Below are 24,735 nucleotides of genomic sequence, written 5' to 3' on the forward strand. Positions count from 1 at the left end.
ATAGTTGATACACTTCATGTTCACATTGTCATGTTACACTGTTTGGTTTTGAATTAACTTCATAATTCTATAAATATTTTCACAGAAATACTGTTCTTTCAAACAACCCTTTGTAGTTCCCCTATTACCTTTTATCCTCAAGATCAGCACTGATTCCATAAAACCTTTAGTTTTCAATTTCTTTTTTTTTCCACTGTGTCCCCATAACTATTATCTTCTTTTTACCTTCAATAATATTGGATTAAGAAATTAATAAGAAATATATGTACCAATTCAGAGAAATTACTTTTCCGAGATTTTTAAAATCTTGAAAATAGTCTACAAACACCTCTACATATCATTATACACAATCATCCAAAGTTCAACACATTTAATTAAATTGTTTGGCGCCAAAGGTTTGTATGCATGTGAAACTATTAGAGGAAGAAAGAAAAAGAAAAATTTTATTATTTTCTAGTAATTGTGACATATTTCAAGTTCGAAATCAACGTCAAATTATTTAGTTTCACTTGAGTGCTTCGGTAGTTAGGTTTTTGAATATCTGCATATTACTAGACACAATTCGTGCGTTTTCGTCAGGTTCTACTGTAGAGTTGCGCAGCATGTGCTGATAGTCCGTTTATCTGCATAGTTTAGTTTTCCACGATCTTCAGTATGGACAGGGACTGCGATTGTTGTGTGCGGATGCGAGCCGAGTTGGTGACACTTCGCTCTCAGCTTCAGGCTGTGATGCCTTCGGTTACACAGCTTGAGGCTGCGGTGGATGGGCACCACTGTTGTGGGCCGGCGTGGGAATCCAACGGACGTCCAACGCGTCAGAGTCCTCCGATCAGTCTTCACCGATGGCCAACCCAGTTACTGCTCGCACTGAGGCTGACCCCTCACCTGTGGTCGAGTAGGAGATCGCCCTGGGGCGAAGCAGGTGGCGAAAGACTAGCCAGGTGGCCGCACATAAGGCCTCCCCGGTTTGCCTCACAAACAGGTTCCAGGTGCTGTCTGTGGCTGACACTGTCGCTGAGCCAGATGCTGTCGCCTGTCCTGCTTCAGAGGAAACCACTCAGCCTGCAAGATCTGGGCAATCGCAGAGGGTGGGATTATTGGTACTTGGGAGCTCCAACGTTAGGCGCATTATGGGGCCCCTTAAGTACTTGACTGACAAGAAGGGTAAGAAATCCAATGTGCACTCCGTGTGGAGTCATCCCAGATGTGGAAAGGGTCCTCCCAGATGCCATGAAGAGCAAAGGGTGCAGCCAACTGCAGGTGGTGGCTCACGTCGGTACCAATGACGTGTGTCACTTTGGATCAGAAGAGATTCGCTCTGGTTTCGAGCGGCTAACAGAAGTGGTAAAGGCTGCCAGTCTTGCTTGCAAGTCGAAAGCAGAGCTGACCATTTGCAGCATAGTCGACAGGACCGACTGCGGACCTCTGGTACAGAGCCGAGTGGGGGGTCTGAATCAGGGGCTTAGACGGTTCTGCGACCGTGTAGGCTGCAGATTCCTCGACTTGCGCCAAAGGGTGGTTGGGTTTCGGGTTCCGCTGAATAGGTCATGTGCCCACTATACGCAAGAGGCGGCTACACGGGTAGCAGGGGCTGTGTGGCGTGGACTGTGCGGTTTTTTAGGTTAGATGGTCTCGGGGAAACACAAGAAGGGCTTCAGTCACAAAGGGTGCAGGCCGAACACAGGAAGAACGTAGATACAGCAACCATTGGTATAACAGTTCTAAATTGTCGTAGCTGTGTTGGGAACGCACCAGAGCTCCAAGCGCTAATGGAAAGCCCTAATGTTCAAATCGTTATGGGCACTGAAAGCTGGCTAAAGCCGGATACAAGCTCAGCCGAAATTTTTGCGAAGAACCTAACGGTGTTCCGAAAGGATAGGCTGAACACGGTTGGCGGAAGCGTGTTTGTTGCTGTCAGGAGTAGTTTAACTTGTCGCGAAATTGAAGCAGATACTTCCTGTGAGTTGGTATGGGCAGAGGTCATTGTTGGCAACCGGAATAAAGTAACAATTGGACCTCCCAATTCAGATGATACAGTTGCTGAAAGGTTCAAAGAAAACTTGAGTTTGATTTCAGACACATACCCGAATCATACGATAATAGTTGGTGGTAACTGTAATTTACCCTCGATATGTTGCCGAAAATACATGTTTAATTCCGGCGGTACGCATAAAATATCATCCGAAATTGTGCTAAACGCATTCTCTGACAATTATTTCGAGCAGTTAGTTCATGAGCCCACTCGAACAGTAAACGGTTGTGAAAACACACTTGACCTTTTAGCAACAAATAATCCTGAGTTAATAACGAGCATCACAACCGATTCAGGGATTAGTGAGCACAGGGCTGTCGTAGCAAGATTGAATACTGTAATCCCCAAATCGTCGAAAAATAAGCGAAAAATATACCTATTCAAAAAAGCAGGTAAAAATTCACTTGACGCCTCCCTGAGAGACAGTCTACACTCATTCCAAATTAATAATTCAAGTGTAGACCAGATGTGGCTTAAATTCAAAGAAATAGTATCGGCAGCAATTGAGAGATTTATACCAAATAAATTAACAAACGACGGAACTGATCCTCCTTGATACACAAAACGGGCTAGAACAATGTTGCAGAAACAATGAAACAAACATGCCAAATTTAAACAGACGCAAAATCCCCATGATTGGCGATCTCTTACAGAAGCTCGAAATTTAGTGCAGAATTCAATGCGCGATGTCTATAACAGTTTCCACAATGAAACTTTGTCTCGAAACCTGGCAGAAAATCCAAAGCGATTCTGGTCGTATATGAAGTATGTTACTGGCAAGAAACAATCAATGCCTTCTCTGCGCGATAGCAATGGAGACACTATCGAAGACAGTGCTGCCAAAGCAGAGTTACTAAACAGAGCCTTCCGAAATGCCTTCACAAAAGAAGACGAAGTAAATATTCCAGAATTCGAATCGAGAACAGCTGCCAATATGAGTAACGTAGAAGTAAATATCCTCGGAGTAGTGAAGCAACTTAAATCACTTAATAAAAGCAAGTCTTCTGGTCCAGAGTGTATACCATTTAGGTTCCTTTCGGAGTATGCTGATGCATTAGCTTCATACTTAACAATCGTATATAACCGTTCGCTCGACGAAAGATCCGTACCCAAAGACTGGAAAGTTGCGCCAGGTCAAGCCAATATTCAAGAAAGGTAGTAGGAGTAATCCGCTAAATTACAGGCCCATATCGTTAACGTCGATATGCAGCAGGATTTTAGAACATATATTGTGTTCGAACGTAATGAATTACCTCGAAGAAAACGATCTATTGACATACAGTCAACATGGGTTTAGAAAACATCGTTCTTGTGAAACACAACTAGCTCTTTATTCACATGAAGTGCTGAGTGCTATTAACAAGAGATTTCACATCGATTCCGTATTTCTGGATTTCCGGAAGGCTTTTGACACTGTACCACACAAGCGGCTCGTAGTGAAATTTCGTGCTCATGGAATATCGTATCAGTTATGTGACTGGATCTGTGATTTCCTATCAGAGAGGTCACAGTTCTTTGTAATTGACGGAAAGTCGTCGAGTAAAACAGAAGTGATTTCTGGCGTTCCCCAAGGTAGTTTTGCAGGCCCTTTGCTGTTCCTTATCTATATAAATATTTGGGAGGCAATCTGAACAGCCGTCATCGGTTGTTTGCAGATGACACTGTCGTTTATCGATGCAATATCTTCATACTTAACAATCATATACAACCACACGCTCGACGAAATATCCGTACGCAAAGACTGGAAAGTTGCACAGGTCACACCAATATTTAAAAAAGATATGGGGAGCGCTATCGACAAGGTATTTCAAATTGATTTCGTATCTCTAGATTTACTGAAGGCTTTTTACACCGTACCTCACAAGTGGATTGTAATCCATTGCCTACTTATGGAGTATCGTCTCAGTTATGCGACTGGATTCGTAATTTCCAATCAGGGAGGTCACAGTCCGTAGCAACTGATGGAAAGTCATTGAGTAAAACAGAAGTGATTTCTGGCGTTCACAAGTTAGTGTAATAGGCCCTCTCCTGTTCCTTATCTATATAAATGATTTACGAGACAATCTGATTAGCTGCCTTAGGTTGTTTGCAGATGATGTTGTTTATCGTCTAGTACAGTCTTCGGAAGATAAAAACCAATTGCGGAACGATTTAGATAAAATATCTGTATGGTGCGAAAATTGGCAATTGATCCTAAATAATGAAAAGTGTGAGGTCATTCACAGGAGTGCTAAAAAGAATCCTTTAAACTTCAGTTAGTCGATAAATTAATCAAATCTAAAAGCCGCAAATTCAACTAAATACCTAGGAATTACAATTACGAAAAACATAAATAGGAAAGAGCACATAGGAAATGTTGTGGTGAAGGCGTACAAAAGACTGCGTTTTATTGGCAGAACGCTTAGAAGATGCAACAGTTCTACTAAGGAGACTGCCTACACTATGCTTGTCCGCCCTCTTTTGGAGTACTGCTGCGCGGCATGGGATCCTTACCAGATAGGATTAATGGAGTACATCGAGAAAGTTCAAAGAAGGGCAGCACGTTTTGTACTATCGAGAAATAGGGGAGAGAGTGTCACGGACATGATACAGGTTTTGGGGCGGACATCATTAAAACAAAGGCGTTTCTCGTTGCGTTTGGAGCTTCTCATGAATTTTCAATCACCAACTTTCTCAAATGTTCAAAGGTGTGTGAAATTTTATGGGACTTAACTGCTAAGGTCATCATTCCCTAAGCTTACACACTACTTAACCTAAATTATCCTAAGGACAGACACACACACCCATGCCCGAGGGAGGACTCGAACCTCCACCGGGACCAGCCGCACAGTCCATGACTGCAGCGCCCTAGACCACTCGGCTAATCCCGCGTGACACCAGCTTTCTCCTCCGAATGCGAAAATACATGGTAACGCCGACCTGTATAGGGAGAAACAATCATCACAATAAAATAAGGAAAATAAATCGCTTCAGACAAATGCCGGGAGGGTTTTTGTGAAAGGGCATGGCCGACTTCCTTTCCTGATCCGATGGGACCGTTGACCTCGCTGTTTGGTCCCCTCCCTCAAATCAACCAACAAGTAGGTCGACAACTGAATAAACATCTGGTTGACACATTCTGTGTCTTTGATCTACCATTTTACGTAATAACTGATCGCTACTATGCTTTAAATATTGTCTTTAAAATCATCTGTTAACAGTATTTCTTTCTCCGGGGCTACTTATGTACAAAAATAAGTGTTTTATTGTGTTAACTTCAACAGCAAGTGGCCAGATTTTCTACATGTCAAAAGCACTACTGCCTACAAGGGAAATATTTAATATGTCCCTTAAGATATTTGCAGCAAGACCGATTGCTGTAGGCTTTTGATAACCATTATCCCCTGTAAGTTCTACTGGGAATCTCTTATCTTTAATATTATCTTTTATCAACTGTTGATATTTCACTACTTGTACAGGATTAATTAAGTGATGTTCCAAAATACCTTTTTGCGCATTTATGATTGCTGTAATTAGCAAATCATATCCTCTTTCTGGTCCCGGCGGAGGTTCGAGTCCTCCCTCGGGCATGGGTGTATGTGTGTGTTCGTCCTTGGGATAATTTAGGTTAAGTAGTGTGTAAGCTTAGGTAATGATGACCTTAGCAGATAAGTCCCATAAGATTTCACACACATTTGAACATATCCCCGTTCAAGCACAGTAAATACAGACTTCAGCTGAATTAGCTGCTCATTAATGGTTATCAATAATAACGGTTCTCTGTAGCCTTCAGTGCTTTCCTCAAACTGTATGATGTGGTGACTGAGTTTTTTCATCCCTTGTGTAATGTCCTGTTCGTTTCTTGCTATGGAACTTGCTGTCTGACTAAAATTTCTTAACGTGGCTGTTATTGTTGTAATTTGTTCTCTGGTTAACCTTAACAGCTGTTTTTGTTCTCCCTCTAACAGATCAATTTTTGCCTCAAATTAAGAAGCATCATCTTCATCTAGAGTTCCAAATAATATCTTAGTGATTTTCCCAACAAAATTGAGCACTCCACGTTTTATTATTTTTCGTTCATGGTGAGCTAATTGTCTAGTTAGACTTTGAGATTTCTCTATTTTACCAACGTACCATAGTAATGCCTGTTTGCACTTTCTCCAGTCCGGAGCCGCGCTGCTTCTACGGTCGCAGGTTCGAATCCTGCCTCGGGCATGGATGTGTGTGATGTCCTTAGGTTAGTTAGGTTTAATTAGTTCTAAGTTCTAGGGGACTGATGACCACAGCAGTTGAGTCCCATAGTGCTTAGAGCCATTTTGTTTGCACTTTCACACTCTAAAGCACTCATGTTAAGTAATCTCTGGCAGAATTCTACAGCTCTTGCAGCTAGTGCTTCAGTGTTTTCAAATTATTAGTTTAATTCTACTAAACTGAAATAACTTATGATTCTCCTTATTTCCCCATGTTGTCATAATACAGTCCTGGGAACGACTGTAATTTCCTAAGTTGTAGATCCGGATGATATGCCACTGTTCCGACCAAAGTAATTCCGAATACCAGATGTGTTGCCGCCGTCTTGTAATTGAAAGAACTCTTTGAGGCAATTGACGTGCGATGTAAGATACTTATTCCTTCTTAAATATTGTTTTGCAATATATGGGCTTCACCATTGACTCTAATTTCTTTGATCTTCCCCTGCGTACAATTTCGCCAAATAACAAAACTATATCCCCTGGTGTGAACTCTTTCGGATGTTGGGTTCTATCATAATATACTATATTCTTTAATTGAGTCTCAACATTGAAGGTTCATGCACACATGTGTATGGTTCTCATTAGCTCGTTTAACTCAAACACATAATCATCATAATTGGAAATTACTGCTAGTGGGTTCTGTGATCCAGTTTCACTATGTGAGGTTGTCTTGATTACGAAAACTTCATATCATATCCAGGTATCCCAGTCACTCGGTCTATACAATGTCTGAGCGTTTCAATTAGAGTACTGTGTGTTCTTTCTAACGCTCCATTGCTCTGCGGGTAGTAGCACGTGGTTTTGAATACTCTTTGTACACAGTTGTTTGCGTACTCTTAGCATGGGAAGGTCGAAGGTACAATAAGACATATCGAACCCTACCCTGACATTTTTTACACAGGAAAGAAATGCACTACCAGAATTTTAGCTGCTAAGAGGCACTGCACGTATTTTGTAAAAAATGTTGACGTTACACACTTTTGCGGCGCGAAGAACAGCTCATAGCAGCGGTTTGTACAGACCTGCCCGTCTAGCGCGCGATTCGGTGAATCGCCCACACATCTGGAGGTCACACACACCAATTTTAAGCACCTAAAGTCTGGTTTACAATGGAGCGAAGGGAAGTGAACACGTGTGAATGAACATTTGCAGAAAATTCACTACCATTCACTTGTATATGGGTAAAATCGTTTATACTAGAGGGAACGGAAGAGAACACAAGGTAGTGAACATTGCCTATGAACGCTGTGTTGCTGATTTTTAGTTTTTGGAGCTAATATTCGGCATACAGGATACAACTCTATTTCATTCCGCTGCTAAACCTGAAATGAGAGAGAGGTATCGGAAATTAAGTTGTCTGATGAATTCCTGAAAAATACTTTCCACTGTCGAAAAAATTCTTTATCGAGAGGTTGAATCGCACTAGTAGTTCCAGGCGGCATCCAAATTACATCTACAAATTTTCTGTCGTCCTCTACAAAAACAGAGGCGTCGTTATGTCCAGACCATGAATCCAACAAAAGCAATGAATTAGATTCTGCAGCTGGTAGGAATACGTTTCGAACGAAATGTTGAAAATTATTCTTTCACATTTTTCCAGATTTTGATACCGATTACAAGATTTTTGCAACTAAACACTCCATTTTTTATTTTTGGTCCTCATTAGCCTTGCAGAAACAGTAAACTACTCATACTTATCACTAGCATTATCGTGTGATTGCATTCATTGAAGGGGCAATCAACTCCGTATTTTCTTCACCCCGAAATGATAACGTGTGGTGTACATGCAGTTCTTTCACGAAACGTGACTGATCAGCGTTATAAGCAGCAGTTGCGAGGATAACAGCAAGTTTCGTCTTTACGTCAGCTATGAATTTCTCTATAGCATTGCATATCACTGGCAGTTGCTCTACACGTTTACGTGACGTAAACTTGATAATTTTCCGACTTCCTGTTCTGTACGATTTCTTGAACCTGCGTAGTCAGGTCGACGAAGCCTGGAAATTAGCAATGTTCATGTCAGATGCAATTCGGAGAGCCCAGTCTCGCAGATCTTCATCGGTAACGGTGCATAGCCTCTCACGAGCGGTCCTAAATCTTTCGGACAGTTTTTCATTCAGATGGTTTCGGGTTTCCGTTTGCGCATACTTCTTACTTGGTGTAATTCATTCTTCCATTTGTACAGTCCACGCTCTGATTTTACGAAATGAAAACGCCTTTGCACATTGCCTAACTTCAAGCGTTTTTTCCCTACTTTGTTTAACCAATATTTCACTGCCTATTCTTCGTCGCTGAAAGCTGTGGCAGTACGTTTATTTTTAGGCTTGGAAGGTATTCTTCTTCAGAACCATTACTGGCAAAACTAACGCCGTCCGAACCACAATTCATCGAATCGTCACAGCTGTTTCCTATTTCTTCTAACGTATCCACAATTTCAAACGAAGTTTCGATATGATTCGAATGAACGTCAAGGAAATAAACTAACAAATCACATACATACGTGTACGTCGTCAGGAGAAGTAGGTGATTTCAGCTGGAAACCACGTTCTTCATATTTCATCACTGATAAATTGAGAATGTTAATTGAATTCCACATTACTGTGAAACTGGAAGGATTAGAAGGCATAGCCTCTCATGAGGAGTTCTAAATCTTTCGAACAGTTTTTCATTCAGGCATGCCTTACTAAAGCACAATAGATATTAATTCAGCTTTATCTGAGTTTTAAATACTGCCAAAAGCAACTGATAATTTGTAATAGATGTTACTTGAGAAGCTAATTCGAGAGAATAGTAACTGTGCACTATAGTGTCAGAGAAACTATCAACGAACGGTAACCTGAAACGTCCTTTACAAATTACGATCGGGCTGTGTCGTGTTCCCTGTTTACAAATGTTCCACCGACGTCGGCTGTGTCTGTGCCTAATCAGCCTGCTTAGCTGAGTGGTAACGTACTCGCTTCCCATAGAAGCGGGCCCGGGTTCGATTCCCGGGAGGGTTGTAGATTGTCTCCGCTTGGGGACTGGGTGTTACGTTGTCATCATCAAAATGAGTGCTCTCGGTCCATTAATCTCCGTATTCGTTTATATTCCTTGTGATATGATCGCTCCTTCTGGTCGTGCTGATGCTAATTGGAATTTCGATTGCGTAACCGAAATTTCGTAGCTGGATTAAAAAATGCTACAATCCTCAGGAAGAATATACTCTGGTATTTGCTTTTGACAAGGAATCCTGTCCTGTTCATCCGACATCCCTGGAAATAAATGACGGAATTAACAGCTAATTGGTCTCAGTTCTGAAACCTAGAAACTGGATCAGGAAAAATACCATGTTTTTGTCAAGTTATTCAGTGCTGTGACTGTTCATAAAGTGTTACGAAAGTGGGGCTATGAAGTAGATTTTGTGCATAGAAATGATAATAAAAGTGAGAATTCCATCTATAAAGCTGACATTGATTACAGAACCGTTCGTGTCTTGAATCTTCCAATTGAAATTGAAAACTCAGGAATCTCTTTCAAAGTACGGCAACGTTAAATCAGTTGTAAATGAAATATGGTCGTCTCGCTTTAAACTGCAATGTTTTAACGGGGTCCGCTGTGTAGAGATGGACGTTAAGACAAATATTCTGTCTCTCGTAACTGTTAGTGGGTATAAGGTACAAATTGTTTATACAGGTCAGGAATCTGCATGTCATATACACTATGTGACGAAAAGTATCCGGACACCCCAAAAACATACGTTTTTCATATTAGGTGGATTCTGCGGCCACCTACTGCCAGGTACTCCATATCAGCGACCTCTGTAGTCATTAGACATCGGGAGAGAGCAGAATGGGGCGCTCCACGGAACTCACGGATATCGAGCGTGGTCAGCTGATTGGGTGTCATTTGTGTCATACGTCTGTACGTGAGATTTCTACACTCCTAAACACCTCTAAGTCCACTGTTCCCAATGTGATGGTGAAGTGGAAATGTGACGGGACACGTACAGCACAAAAGCGTATTGGCCGACCTCGACTGTTGACTGACAGAGACCGCCGACAAGTGAAGAGGGCCATAATGTGTAATAGGCAGACATCTATCCAGACCATAACACAGTAAGTACAAACTGCAACAGGATCAACTGGAAGTACTATGAGAGTTAGGCGGGAGATGAGAAAACTTGGATTTCATGGTCGAGCGGCTGCTCATAAGCCACACATCACGCCGATAAATGCCAAACGACGCCTCGTTTGGTGTAAGGAGCGTAAACATTGGACGATTCAATAGTGGAAAAATGTTGTGCGGAGTGACGAATCACAGTACACATTGTGGCGATCAGATGGCAGGATGTGGATATGGCGAATGCCCGGTGAACCTCATCTGCGAGCGTGTGTAGTGCCAGCAGTAAAATTCGGAGGCGGTGGTGTTATGGTGTGGTCGTGTTTTTCATGGAGGGAGCTTGTTTTGCGTGGCACAGGCCTACAATGATGTTTTAAGCACCTTCTTGCTTCCCACTGTTGAAGAGCAATTCGGGGATGGCGATTGCATCTTTCAACACGATCGAGCACCTGTTCATAATGCACGGCCTATGGCGGAGTGGTTACACAACAATAACATTCCTGTAATGGACTGGCCTGCACAGGGCTCTGACCTGAATCCTACAGAGCACCTCTGGGATGTTTTGGAACGCCGACTTCATGCTAGGCCTCGCCGACCGACATCAGTACCTCCTCTCAGTGCAGCATTCCGTGAAGAATGGGCTGCCAGTCCCCAAGAAACCTTCTAGTACCTGATTGAACGTATGCCTGCGAGAGTGGGAGCTGTCATCGAGGCTAAGGGTGCGCCAACACTATACTGAATTCCAGCATTACCGATGGAGGGTGACACGAACTTGTAAGTAATTTTCAACCAGGTGTACGGATACTTTTGATCACATAGTGTATGTAACGAAACTAGCCACTTCAGACAGGAATCTCCGCCGCGTCCTCTTGTTCTTAAAAGCAATTGGACACAGCGTCAGAAACTTACCTTAAATGATCTGTTACCAAAGAATAGCCCAGATGAACTGGCTGATTATGTTAACTCAGCGGGCTAAGCTGATGTCTCCCTTTACGATAACGGTCAATTTCCCCTGTTAACAACAAACGGAAACCCTGCTACCACTACTAGTGAAACTGAAATGCAACCGAAAAAATGACCTCTGGAGACATAGTTCTTCAGAGGACTAGCTGTCCTGTACAACTCCCTCAGGTCGCAAGCAAAAACAGTTTGATGAGGAGGCAGGGGAACTGGAAGGCAGAATGCGAATGGAAACTGATGAACAGAAAGATCATAAACAGTACCAGAAAATGAAGAGTGTGTAGTCAGTATTATTTTGCAAGAAACAACAGGTGAAGTAGCTGATTGCAAAGATCAGCAGCTATCTGTCAGCTGGGTCGGTTGGGTTGTGTTTTTTTTTTTTTTTTTTTTTTTTTTTTTTTGAGGGACGAGACCAAATAACGAGGTCACCTATCTGTTAGTAAACAAATTCATTTCGGCTTTAGTAATTTCCGGTTACATAAATGTGTCTCACGAAACAAGTGTTGGAACAGCTGTTTTGTGAGGGAAGTGATTCCAATAAGTGAGGTGGAACGACTGGAATCCGGAAGGGGAATAGGGCTAAATACCTAAGATGTGACTATCATCAACTTGTATGCCCCTTCAGGAAGTCCTCACCGAGCTGACAGGGCACGTTTCTTCAAATATGAACTGATACACTTGTTAAAGTAAAATCCAAGACAGTTATCATTTGCAGGTGATTTTAATTGTGTTTTAAATTGAAAAGATCAGTTACCTAATTTTAATTTCTCAAGTGAACTAAAACAACTAGTTACTGGTTTAGAATTAAAGGATATATGGGAAATCATATACTCCTCCATTGTTGAGTTCACTTATGCCACGGCAACATCTCGTAGCAGGTTCGATAGATTAAATATTTCTAAAAATCTTGAAACTTCCATGACAAAAGTAGAAGCCATTCCTACGTACTTTTCAGACCATTCAAGTGTCTTTGCTTGCGTAAATTTAACAAGACAGCCAGTTCGCCGATACAAGAATCAATGGAATTTGAACATTTCCTTGTTAGTAAATCATGATTTAGAAGACCTGATTAAAGAAGCATGGGCAATATGGCTGCGTATTCGTAGTAGTTATGCCACTGCTATCGACTTGTGGGTTAAAATGTCGAAGCCAAAGTTGAGGAAGGTTCTTATTCAATACAGTGCCTAGAGCGCAAGAGAAATGAAATGCGCTATAGAATATTACTATTCCGTTTTGAGAGATCTGTATGATTAGGTCTCAGCAGGTTCCTCATTTCGGATAGCAGACATCAAAAAAGTCAAATCCAAGTTACTTAATATCAAGAGAAATTAAATGGAAGGGTTGAAAGTAAAATCGAAGGCAAATTCGGTGTCAGAAGACAAAACTACTTCCCTGTATCATTTAGTGAAGCATACGAAAAGCGGAAGAAGGACTTTTATTGATGAAATTCGAACAAAAAACGGTACGATTCTCAGAACCCAGTAGGATATCATGGACGAGATTTATCGCTATTATTGCGAGCTATATTCTGTAAATCGAAGTAGTGATGCATCCTTGGAAGAATTCGTTGACATTCTAGCCCCACAGCTGACCGAAGATAACGAAAATTTTGTCGAGGCACCCAGTGAAGAGGACGTGTATGAGAGACTGTGCGCCTCACCACCAAAAAAATCCCCAGGACCGAATGGTCTGCCAACAGGGTTTTACATCCGTTACTGGGCAATAGTGCGTGCGAAAATCACGGATATTGTAAATGAGGTTACTCAGGGTAGAATGATTCCGGCTGAGTTTAAGGATAGTAAAATTGTTCTTGCGCCAAAAAATAATGGAAACAAAGATTTGTATAATTTTCGTCCAATTTCACTGCTGAATTCTCATCATAAATTAATAGCTAGAATAGTCAACAAGAGAATTTTATGCCTTACAGATACAATTATTAGTAAACATGAGAACTGTGTGCAAGGCAGAATCATTTTTTCAAAATTTAGCAGAATTCAGGGATATCATTGCAATAACATCTGTAACAAACATAAAGTGTGCTTTATTTTTTTAGATTTTTTATAAAGCCTTCGATGTAGTAAATCATGCATATCTTCTACAGACGTTGAAGAAAATAGGTTTCAACGATAGAGTCATACAGTTGATAAGGAACATAGCAACTGGAATAAATGCAAAAATAGCGGTGAAATGTCAACAACCCAGGCAGAAACAAATCAAACGAGGTGTTCCTCAAGGAAGTCCTCTGTCCATGTCGCTCTTCGCCATTTCACTGGAACCTTTCCTTCGACATGTCTATGCTAGATAAAAGGCTTAACATTATCAGGGAATAAAACAGTTATAAGATCCTGTGCTGACGATATAAAGGTCATTATAAGGAATAATGAAGAGGTAACCACACTAGCAACAGTGATTGATACGTACTGTACAGAATCTGGAGCCAATGCAAACGAAAAAAAAGTAAGATGTTAATTTTTAGAGGTTTTGATAATATCAACATCGGGAGGTAAAAATTAGTCCGACAACATAAAACACTTGGGATCACCCTGAGAGTATGGCCCATGAAAATGATGGCTTTAAATTGGAAAGTTGCAGCAGATAAAGTTCAAGGAGCCATTATAGAGAATTTGTTTTTTGAACTTGATTCATATATCGAGTTAAAGTATATCAACTCATACATACTTGCTAAAGTTTATTATACTGCCCAACTGTTTCCCATACCGAGAATGATAGCGGGAAGAATAATGTCCAAAATCACAAACTTTTTGTGGAAAGGTGAAGTGTTCAGAGTACCTGCTAAAGTAGCCACTTTAGATCCTAAAAATGGTGGACTAGGATTAACTGATATGATGGATAAGGCCTCTGCAATTTTTATCAAAAGGCGAGTTAATATCAAAAGAGACTCGCGGGAGAGAATAACCAGCCAACGTTTCGAAATCATTAAACCTCGAAGCCTGCTTCTCCAGATTGGCGTGCAGAATGTCAACAGTCGTTAACAGCATGTGAGGGTTTTCTGTGTTGAGTTCAGTTATGTAAGTGCCGAAATCAGACAGTCACGACAGTTAACATCAAGAATCATACTGCGGGAACGAAAGAAACGCAAAGGAAGGAACAAAATAGAACGACGGTTTCCAATCATTGATTGGTCTGGGATTTGGAAAAACCTTAGTTCTACAAGACAGATAACAACATAGTTAGCACCACTGAAAGCTGTATGCCATGGGACTCTGTGAAACAAATTTATGCCAACAATGCCATCTAGTTGACACAATAATTCATAGATACACTCGCAGCGGTCACATGAATAGTTGGAAGTGGAATCGAGAGCAAATAGCTCTGATTACAAGGACATCCACTGAGAGTATATCGCTGTCATTGATACACTGGCCTGAAGCACGCTGTTTCCCAGAGGCAAAAAATAACGCTGTGTACTGACTGTGGGAAATTTTGTTAATTACGTCATTAACAAACTAGGATCCGAAAGCACCATAGAGTTCAAGGTACACATGCTGTGCGAATACCACAAAATTAGAAGGTATTCGAATTACAAGAAAATGTTCGGCAATATGTTAAAAATTATATTTGAAAGAATGGGCATTGGTTAACACAAAAAAGAAGACGGTGTTGACAGTGATGTATTGTAGTTACTTTAAGGATATTATTCAAATTTTTACTGTAAATTTTTGGTGTGTGCTTTTTCAGAAAGAAGTTTTTGAAATTTTATAAGCTGATGTACCGAACTTATTTGACAGTCTTGTCTAAATCAAGTGTTGAGAAATACTTTTCTTTATCTAGCCCATCCAAAATTTCATCTACTGTAGGTAGGGGTACACATTGTTAATAGATATATCACTTAGGCGCCTATCGTCTGTTATAATCCACCATTTTTGTTTTCCATTGGCGTCCAATTTCTTTGGAATCATAATTAGGGGAAATTCTATGCAACATTTTATCGATTTCCTCTTGCAAAACTTATTTTTGTGCCTTTGGTATTCGGTCTTTAACATATTGCTTCTGCTTCCGTATCAACTAGATTTCATGCCTTTTCGCGTCAGTGTGCGTCTATTGAGCTGCTGGTAAGTGAAAGATGTCATAGTATGCCATGCAGATTGCCATAATGACATCGCTTTCTTCGCAATTCAGATATTCTAGTCTAATATTTCCTTTTAGCTTTGGCCCCGGATTTTATCTCCGTCTTTACTCTTCTCACTTGCTCTACGTTAAATGTCTCCTCAGTTGGCACTTCCTCAGCCACTACTACCGGACATTTCATCGATTTACACTATGTGATCAAAAGCATCCGGACACCTGGCTGAAAATGACTTACAGGTTTGTGGCTGGAATTCAATATGGTGTTGACCCTCCATTACCCTCGATGACAGCTTCCACTCTCGCAGGCATCCGTTAAATCATGATCTGGAATGTTTTTTGGGGAATGGCAGCCCATACTTCACGGAGTGCTGCACTGACAAAAGGTATCGATGTCGGTCGGTGAGGCCTGGCACGAAGTCGGCGTTCCAAAACATCCCAGAGGTGTTCTGTAGGATTCAGATCAGAACCCTACGCAGGCCAGTCCATTACAGGGCTGTTATTGTTGTGTAACGACTCCGCCATAGGTCGTGCATTATGAACAGGTGCTCGATCGTGTTGAAAGATGCAATCGCCGTCACCGAATTGCTCTTCAACAGTGGGAAGCAAGAAGGTGCTTAAAACATCAATTTAGGTAGGCCTGTGTTGTGATAGTGCCGCGCAAAATATCAAGGGGTGCAAGACCCCTCCACGAAAAACACGACCACACCATAACACCACCGCCTCCGAATTTTACTGTTGGCACTACACACGCTGGAAGATGGGGTTCACCGGGCACTCGCCATACCCACACCCTGCCATCGGATCGACATGTTGTGTACCGTATTCATCACTCCACACAACGATTTTCCACTGTTCAGTCGTCCAATGTTTACGCTCCTTACACCAGGAGAGGCGTCGTTTGGAATTTACCAGCGTGATGTGTGGCTTATAAGCAGCCGCTCGACCATGAAATCCAAGTTTTCTCACCTCCCGCCTATCTGTCATACTATTTGCAGTGGATCCTGTTGCAGTTTGGAATTCCTGTGTGATGGTCTGGATAGATGTCTGCGTATTACACATTATGACCCTCTTCAACTGTCGGCTATCACTGTCAGTCAACAGACGAGGTCGGCCTGTACGCTTTTGTGCTCTACGTGTCCCTTCACGTTTCCACTTCACTATCACATCGGAAACAGTTGACCTAGAGATGTTTAGGAGTGTGGAAATCTCACGTACATACGTATGACACAAGAGACACCCAATCACCTGACCACGTTCGAAGTCCGTGAGTTCCGCGGAGCTCCCCATTCTGCTGTTTCACGATGTCTAATGACTACAGAGGTCACTGGTATGGAGTACCTGGCAGTAGGTGGCAGCACAATGCTCTTAATATGAAAAACGTATGTTTTTGGGGGTGTCCGGATACTTTTGATCACATAGTGTATATGACATGTAGCTTCCTGACCTGTATAAACAATTCGTGCCTTATACCCACAAACAGTTACGTGAGACGGAATATTTGTCTTAACGTCCATCTCTACACAGCGGACCCCGTTAAAACATTGCAGTTTAAAGCGAGGCGACCATATTTCATTTACAACTGATTTAACGTGTCCGGATATCTTTGATCACATAGTGTACGTTCCTCCGTCGCCTTTAGCACAGTCGTTACACGTGTGCCATCTTTTACCGCTATCAGCGCTTCTGGTTCATAGACTTCTGTACTTACTTCTTGCTTACGAATGATTGCTTGTGACATATTCCTTATGTCTACCTTCGCTCTAAAAATTCGTTCCTCTCTGGGGCCCATGATCAAACTTTGCCCTGTTCTTACCTCTTCTCTCGCGGGTGCTCTCCCGCACTGGCAGCTCTCTGTTTTCGCCGCTCCATCCAAAACCAAGTTGCCACTCTATTTCGCAGCTTCTACTGCCATCGAACCAGCTCCAACCGCAATCGATTTAACTTTTCTCTATCTTACGGCTCCGAACGCAACCGAACCTACATTGCGCTGTCTGGCGGCTCTTACCGCGATCGAACCGGCATCTACCGTGTTCGATATAACTTTTCTCGGTTTCGCGGCTCAAATCGCAACCGAACAACCACCTCCTTTTCTCGTGGCTCCTACCGCTTAAACATTAATATTTCGTTTTTCCGGTGCTCCTGCCGCCATCGAAACGCCTCTTCCGTGTTCGACGTGACTTGCTACTGTTTCGCAACTCCTATCGCAACTGAAGCAACACGTTGCTGTCTCGCGGTCCCTATCGCTCTTGCACTAACGTAACTTTTCCCTGCCGGTCTGTGTTTAACAAGTTTTCCACAAGGTTCTCTGTCTTGGAGCTCATGTTCCCGCGCTCTTCGCAACTCGATTCGCTTCCCACGTATCCATACACTTTTTGCACCTTAATCACCCTAATTCCCAACAGATCATCAAACGGCAGATCCACCTCTGCCCCAGTAACATGAACTTTGTGGCCCGCTAGTGTATCTCTTGTGGCCTGTAATTCGATATCTACACCATCTTCTGTCTCACAAACAATATAGCGACCTCTCTGGTCCTAATACTCTCACATGTAACTCACAGCATTGCATAAAGTTTTTCTTTTATCTAAATGTATTTAAGTGACAGGGTGTGAAAAACCACACCGAATTCAGTTTTCGCTTTTTACATCACAGTTCTATAAGATCATTTCTGTTCGTGCAGTCAACAGTAAATATTTTACGTAACAAGGCGCAATGTGACTGTCTTATTACCCCTTTTCCTACTTTTCTGGCCTCTTATTCTTTCTTTTAGCCAACCACGTACACTCAGTACATTGCCTTGCGTAGTGGCCGCTCGGATTGCACTTAAAACATATTGCGTCACTTGCCTCTGTACATGGTGGACTGTGAGCAAGTAACTTATATTGGGAACACTTAATCTAGACTCAGCTCGTCCGTCTCTCTGCAGATCCCTTTTAATTTCCGGTTCATTTCTGCCAGCCTTTCCTCCTTTTCCCGTTCCAATTCCTCTAGCCTAGCAGCGATTTCTTTTTCCTCCTTGAAGTTTCTTTCTGATTGTTTCTCAAGCAGTCATACCCGTCTATGAGCGCGACAATATTTTGGCATGTGCCCTAGCTTACCAAAAGTATAACATTTTAGGTTCTTAAGTTTGTCTGCCCTCGGCATTCCAGTTAATTTTCTTGCCATCGGCTTTTCTATCGCCGATGCAATAGCATCCTCCTCTGTAGAGGCAATACCGAGGACTTCAGCGAGTGCTACTGTCCCTCCCCCGGCCCTTACCAACGTTTTAATGCAGTCATCATAAAGAACATGTATGAATACCGCTCTACCCAATTTCAGAACCAGAACAGTACTTCCAGGCCACTCAACTTTCGTCATTACACGCATAATGACTTCCCCAAAAGAATGCTGCAAGGCATCAACACGTGAGCTCCACTGTGCAATGCTTTCAATGCGTTCTTGTCTACTTGCAAACACCTACAAGGGCAGTAATCCGAGGTCGGTTTACAAGCATAACTTTACACTAAAATAGCACGTACAGCAAACCATGTGGTTGTCAAATCCCTGACTAACAATTTACTCCTGGCAGCTCCAGTTATTCGTGTCTTGACAAACTGATGCAAAACATCATGGACATCTGGGGCCACAAACTCGAATGCACTGTCATACACTACTGGCCATTAAAATTGCTACACCAAGAAGAAATGCAGATGATGAACGGGTATTCATTGGACATATATATTATACTAGAACTGACATGTGATTACATTTTCACGCAATTTGGGTGCATAGATCCTGAGAAATCAGTACCCAGAACAACCACCTCTGGCCTTAATAACGGCCTTGATACGCCTGGGCATTGATTCACACAGAGCTTGGATGGCATGTACAGGTACAGCTGCCCATGGAGCTTCAACACGATACCGCAGATCATCAAGAGTAGTGACTGGCGTATTGTGACGAGCCAGTTGCTCGGCCACCATTGACCAGACGTTTTCAGTTGGTGAGAGGTCTGGAAAATGTGCTTGCCAGGGCAGTAGTCGAACATTTTCTGTATCCAGAAAGGCCCGTACGGGACCTGCAACATGCGGTCGTGCATTATCCTGCTGAAATGTAGAGTTTCGTGGGGATCGAATGAAGGGTAGAGCCACGGGTCGTAACACATCTGAAATGTAGCGTCCACTGTTCTAAGTGCCGTCAGTGCGAACAAGAGGTGACCGAGACGTGTAACCAATGGCACCCTATACCTGATAAGCCAGTATGGCGATGACGAATACACGCTCCCAATGTGCGTTCACCGCGATGTCGCCAAACACGAATGCGACCATCATGATGCTGTAAACAGAACCTGAATTCATACGAAAAAATGACGTTTTGCCATTCATGAACCCAGGTTCGTAGTTGAGTACACCATCGCAGGCGCTCCTGTCTGTGATGCAGTGTCAAGGGTAACCGCAGCTGTGGTCTCCGAGCTGATAGTCCATGCTGCTGCAAACGTCGTCGAACTGTTCGTGCAGATGGTTGTTGTCTTGCAAACGTCCCCATCTGTTGACTCAGGGATCGAGACGTGGCTGCACGATCCGTTACAGCCATGCGGATAAGATGCCTGTCATCTCGACTGCTAGTGAAACGAGGCCGTTGGGATCCAGCACGGCGTTCCGTATTACCCTCCTGAGCCCACCGATTCCTTATTCTGCTAAGAGTCATTGGATCTCGACCAACGCGAGCAGCAATCTCGCGATACGATAAACCGCAATCGCGATAGGCTACAATCCGACCTTTATCAAAGTCGGGAACGTGATGGTATGCATTTCTCCTCCTTACACGAGGCATCACAACAACGTTTCACCAGGCACCGCCAGTCAACTGCTGTTTGTGTATGAGAAATCGGTTGGAAACATTCCTCATGTCAGCACGTTGTAGGTGTCGCCACCGGCGCCAACCTCGTGTGAATGCTCTGAAAAGCTAATCATTTGTATATCACAGCACCTTCTTCCTGTCGGTTACATTTCGCGTCTGTAGCACGTCATCCTCGTGGTGCAGCAATGTTAATGGCCAGTAGTGCAATTATCTTTAAAGCTCATTCAGCTGTGCTTTGATGCCATGAAATGTTGTAGCAATTACTTAAATGCATCACTTAAACTAATGTACTGCCTGATTGGTAACGAGTGCGCAATATTACTGTCGGTTGCTTCTACCCGCGTACTTTACCTACAAGTTTTGTCACCTTATTTGAGTGTGTCTGCTTTCTGCACAGCCTGTCTCCGCTCGCATCGCTTTCCAGCCACGCGGCCCTCGCTGCTGGCCACCCCCGGCAGCGGCGCGCCTCGTGTTACGTTATCTGTTTCCTGGTAGCTGGCGGTCCCTCTGCCCCGTCAGTTACCTGTGGTCGTCGCCTCCCTCTGGAACGGTGAGCTACTGAGCTCCCGCGCCTCGCTGCCGACTCCCCTTCCGCGAAGTCGAACTCGAGCTGTGGCGGACCTTCACGGCCCGTAAGAAGATCTCACGCCGTGTCCCTCTGGATGGTCGTACTGTCACGCCTCATTGTCGACTCACCCCTCACGTTGCCGAACCCTCGCCGTAACGGACCTTCCTGGCCTGTCAGAATCGTCTTCTCCTCGCTTCGCTTCGAGATGCCTACCACCTCTCGCCTCAGTCTTAGCTGTAAGAGCCGTCAGTCCATTCTGACTTCGGGTCGAATATCGTCAGAAGTTAACAACATCCTATACCTACTTCTCAGATCAGTGGCCTGGCTAATTCCAGTCCTGCGCAGCGACACAGTAAGGCTGTGTCTTCCTGGTAGTCAATATCTGACGAGAGGAATACCTATGTGTAGCCAACCCTCATTCCTGACACCAAAAATTTCGCGTTTTTAGTGTCTTGCGAGATCAGGATGGGAGCTGATGCTGTCTCTAGTTGTTAAGTGGCTTTTCCAACACGCAGACCTGGTGTCTCAGAGTACAACTTGGGATATTTGCAGACAAGAAACTCTGTGTGAAAAGGACGAGGAACTCTGATAAATGGCTGAGACCAAACAACGAAATAGGATAATCCTGCATATACCCTTTGCTGCTAAGTGCCGTGAGAAATTAAGTCTTGTCGTGGGGACAGAGTAATGCAAGCCCAGCGTCTGACACAGCCTGAGTTCGGAGTCCTTAGCAAAAAGGCTCGCATGACGCACCCCCCACACGATCGTGGGCCGTCCTCCCGACCTCTGTTTCTCCTAGAAGCTTCTTCTAAAGCCGGTCACGTAGGTTCCTCCTTATTAGCGTCCCTACTGACATAGGGTTACCATTCTACACGCACACATCGTGCAAAATCAAATGGCTCCGAGCACTATGGGACTTAACATATGAGGTCATCAGTCCCCTAAACTTAGAACTACTTAAACCTAACTAACCTAAGTACATCACACACATCCATGCCCGATGCAGGATTCGAACCTGCGACCGTAGCAGCAGCGCGGTTCCGGACCCAAGCACCTAGAAGCGCTCGGTCACTACGGCCGGCGACATCGTGCAACATTACCACCCTGGTTACCCACTCTTAATATATCATTTGCGAAAACATTAGAATTTGCTGAATTCTCCATTTTTCATTTCCCTTATTTGTCTGGGTTTGTAGTTCCATCTTATGATTACTGTTCCCCTGATGCCAGCAAGCACTGAATCAGTCAAATTACTTTCCAGTGGTTCTACTTTTTCTTGTCCTAACTCGACAGTATTTGGAGATTCTAACACCATTTCCTCCTTATCTAAAATTCTCGATAAGGACAGTTCTTTCTTAACCCTATCCAAGTCTATTATGCCTTGTATTACCCTTGGTGAACTGGAATCTACTGGGTCCCCATCAGAATCGCCCTTTCTGTTCTGTAATATTACTAGCACGTCTGTCAGCTGATACTGAGGATGAGAGCTTAAGCTTGGCTTTGGATGTGGCCGCTGCCGCTGGTGCCGGCGCTCGCTGTCCCACGCCGCCCCCACGTCGGTGGGCTCAGCCGTCGCTGCAGGTAGACGCCCCCGTAAAGCGATGTTATCGGCTTCGACTACCGTGCTCGACCCGTTCCTCCACTCTCGCTTTCCTCGCCACACTTCGGATTCCTTTCCAGCCCACGCTGCTACTGCTCAGTGTTGTGTACCTCTACTCCTCCACCCTACTTGAAAGCTTTCTTACTACTTTTTCCGTGATTTGGCGTATCTCTTTAACATAACAATGCACTATTTTAAAATCGTATTTTACTGTTGCTTCAGCAATATATGAGCACGTGACTGTTCGTGTTTCATCTTTAAATGATCATTTAGCGAGATGTAAAACCCGAAGTGTCGAAATTACGGTACAGATTACAGTCGCACACCACAACATCAGTGTCTGTTCTCTATTTTGCACGAAGTTTATTATCACTCGTTGAGTGATACAATCTTTGTCTTCACCCCTGAACTTCCGAAAGTGTTATTAACGTTCCGATCGCAAGTAAATATTTGTGACAAGCAAGAATATAAATGCTATTGCTGCTCATTTCAGTCACAGCAATTTAAGCCGTGCTCTTAAGTTCCTGTCTAGGCACACTATCGGAGATCACGACATACTCGGAATAAGCAGCAAAGTATTCGTAAAAATCTATAATTCAAATACTGTTCGTCGTCTCTCTTGCAGGAGTTTCATCTTTGGTTTTTTAATCAGACTGAAGTCACAAAACGTATAAAACTCGTTCCCGTGAGACCACACTGTTATATGTAAATACTACAGTGTATTTTAGATCATCCTTTTTTACACGAATAAGAAAGAACCAGAATCTTTTACAAACGTGAAAGAGGAAAAAAAATCTGCATTTAGCTACATGTGAACCTACTTCCTCTAACACCGTGGTTACAAATCTCTAACCACAAGATCGCACCACTCACATATAAACCGTAAGCTAACCATTATATGCCTTCGAATTTCACAGAGTCTGTTCATCACTGACGTGTCGGTAACAGAAATTCAGTCGTAATAAATCGTGCCGAGAATGACGTTTGTAATTAATTTTCGATGCGGCATTGTGCATACTGTTATAACACACAAGTTATAACAGAGAAACAATAGAATACGATGTCCGCCCTGGTAGCTGAGTGGTTATCGTGACAGGCTGTCAATCCTAAGGGCCCGGGTTCGATTCCCGGCTGGGTCGGAAATTTTCTCCGCTCAGGGACTGGGTGTCGTGTTGTCCCAATCATCATCATTTCATCCCCATTGACGCGCAGGTCGCCGAAGTGGCGTCAAATCGAAAGACGTGCACTAGGCGAACGGTGTACCCGACGGGAGGCCCTAGCCACACGACATTTCCATTTCCAATAGAATACGATGAAAACCAACATGGAGTCTCCGAAAGAGCAAACGAGCGACGTAATCTAACCCGATCCGAATGCGTGAAACGCTATTGATTATCCTTGTTTCGGGCCGCGCTGTCCCTAACGGTAAGTCCAGCACACCTTCCTCTGCACTAGCAAGGTCACCGGTGCCTGCTACCGTCTGCCCGTCGTTCGCACTCTTGGTATTACCGTTAGTTGCCAAAATTCGCCTTAAAATTGAGATTTCGGACGTTTTTGCCTCCGGCCGATCCCCTACCGAGACATTATTTAGTTTAACAGGTCCTGTGGGATAGAGTCATTGCCGTGTTCCACATTGCCGTTACTGCTGCTTCCACTGTGTCGTCGGTTGCACGGTTCCGTGCCGCGGCGACACAGGACGCACCGAACTACCATTTTTCCTGCGGAAGCGTTTGTACATGTGGCCGTCCGCTGTAATTGATGTGCCAGCGCTCTACTCTTTCTAGGAAACGCACGTAATTCTCGTAACTGTCTCTCGGCGCTGCCACTAATTCGGGCCGAATATAAAACAGCAAACGTTGTTCTGTCTCCGCAGTAAACCATTGTATAGCCATATCTCCGTCCACGTTATTAATACGTTTCCACCAGTTATCACAGAATCCTTTCATCGTGCCGCTATCTAGTTGATACTTGTTCCCACTCCAGAAATCGGCTAGCAATTCCCTCTGAATTTATACCAACCAATACACCTAAATATTTGTCTACGAACTCTTGCGAATCATTGCACTCATTAGCTACATCATTAGCCCATCTAACAGCACCTCCCCTGGTATGTCCTGCAACGAAAGAAATTTGTTCCTGCGCAGACCAGAATGCGGGTAGCACGTCCGTAAATTCTTGTACGAACAGTTCGGACGCAATTTTCCTGGCGGATCGAAATAATTAAATTTACGACAGCGAATAAATGCAACTTCCGCTGAAGTAACAGGAGTATACTGCAACACAGTTCGCGAAAACTTTGGAATTTCTCTCTCATGTT

The sequence above is a fragment of the Schistocerca piceifrons genome, chromosome X, assembly GCF_021461385.2.
Source record: "Schistocerca piceifrons isolate TAMUIC-IGC-003096 chromosome X, iqSchPice1.1, whole genome shotgun sequence".
Taxonomy (NCBI): Eukaryota; Metazoa; Arthropoda; class Insecta; order Orthoptera; family Acrididae; genus Schistocerca; species Schistocerca piceifrons.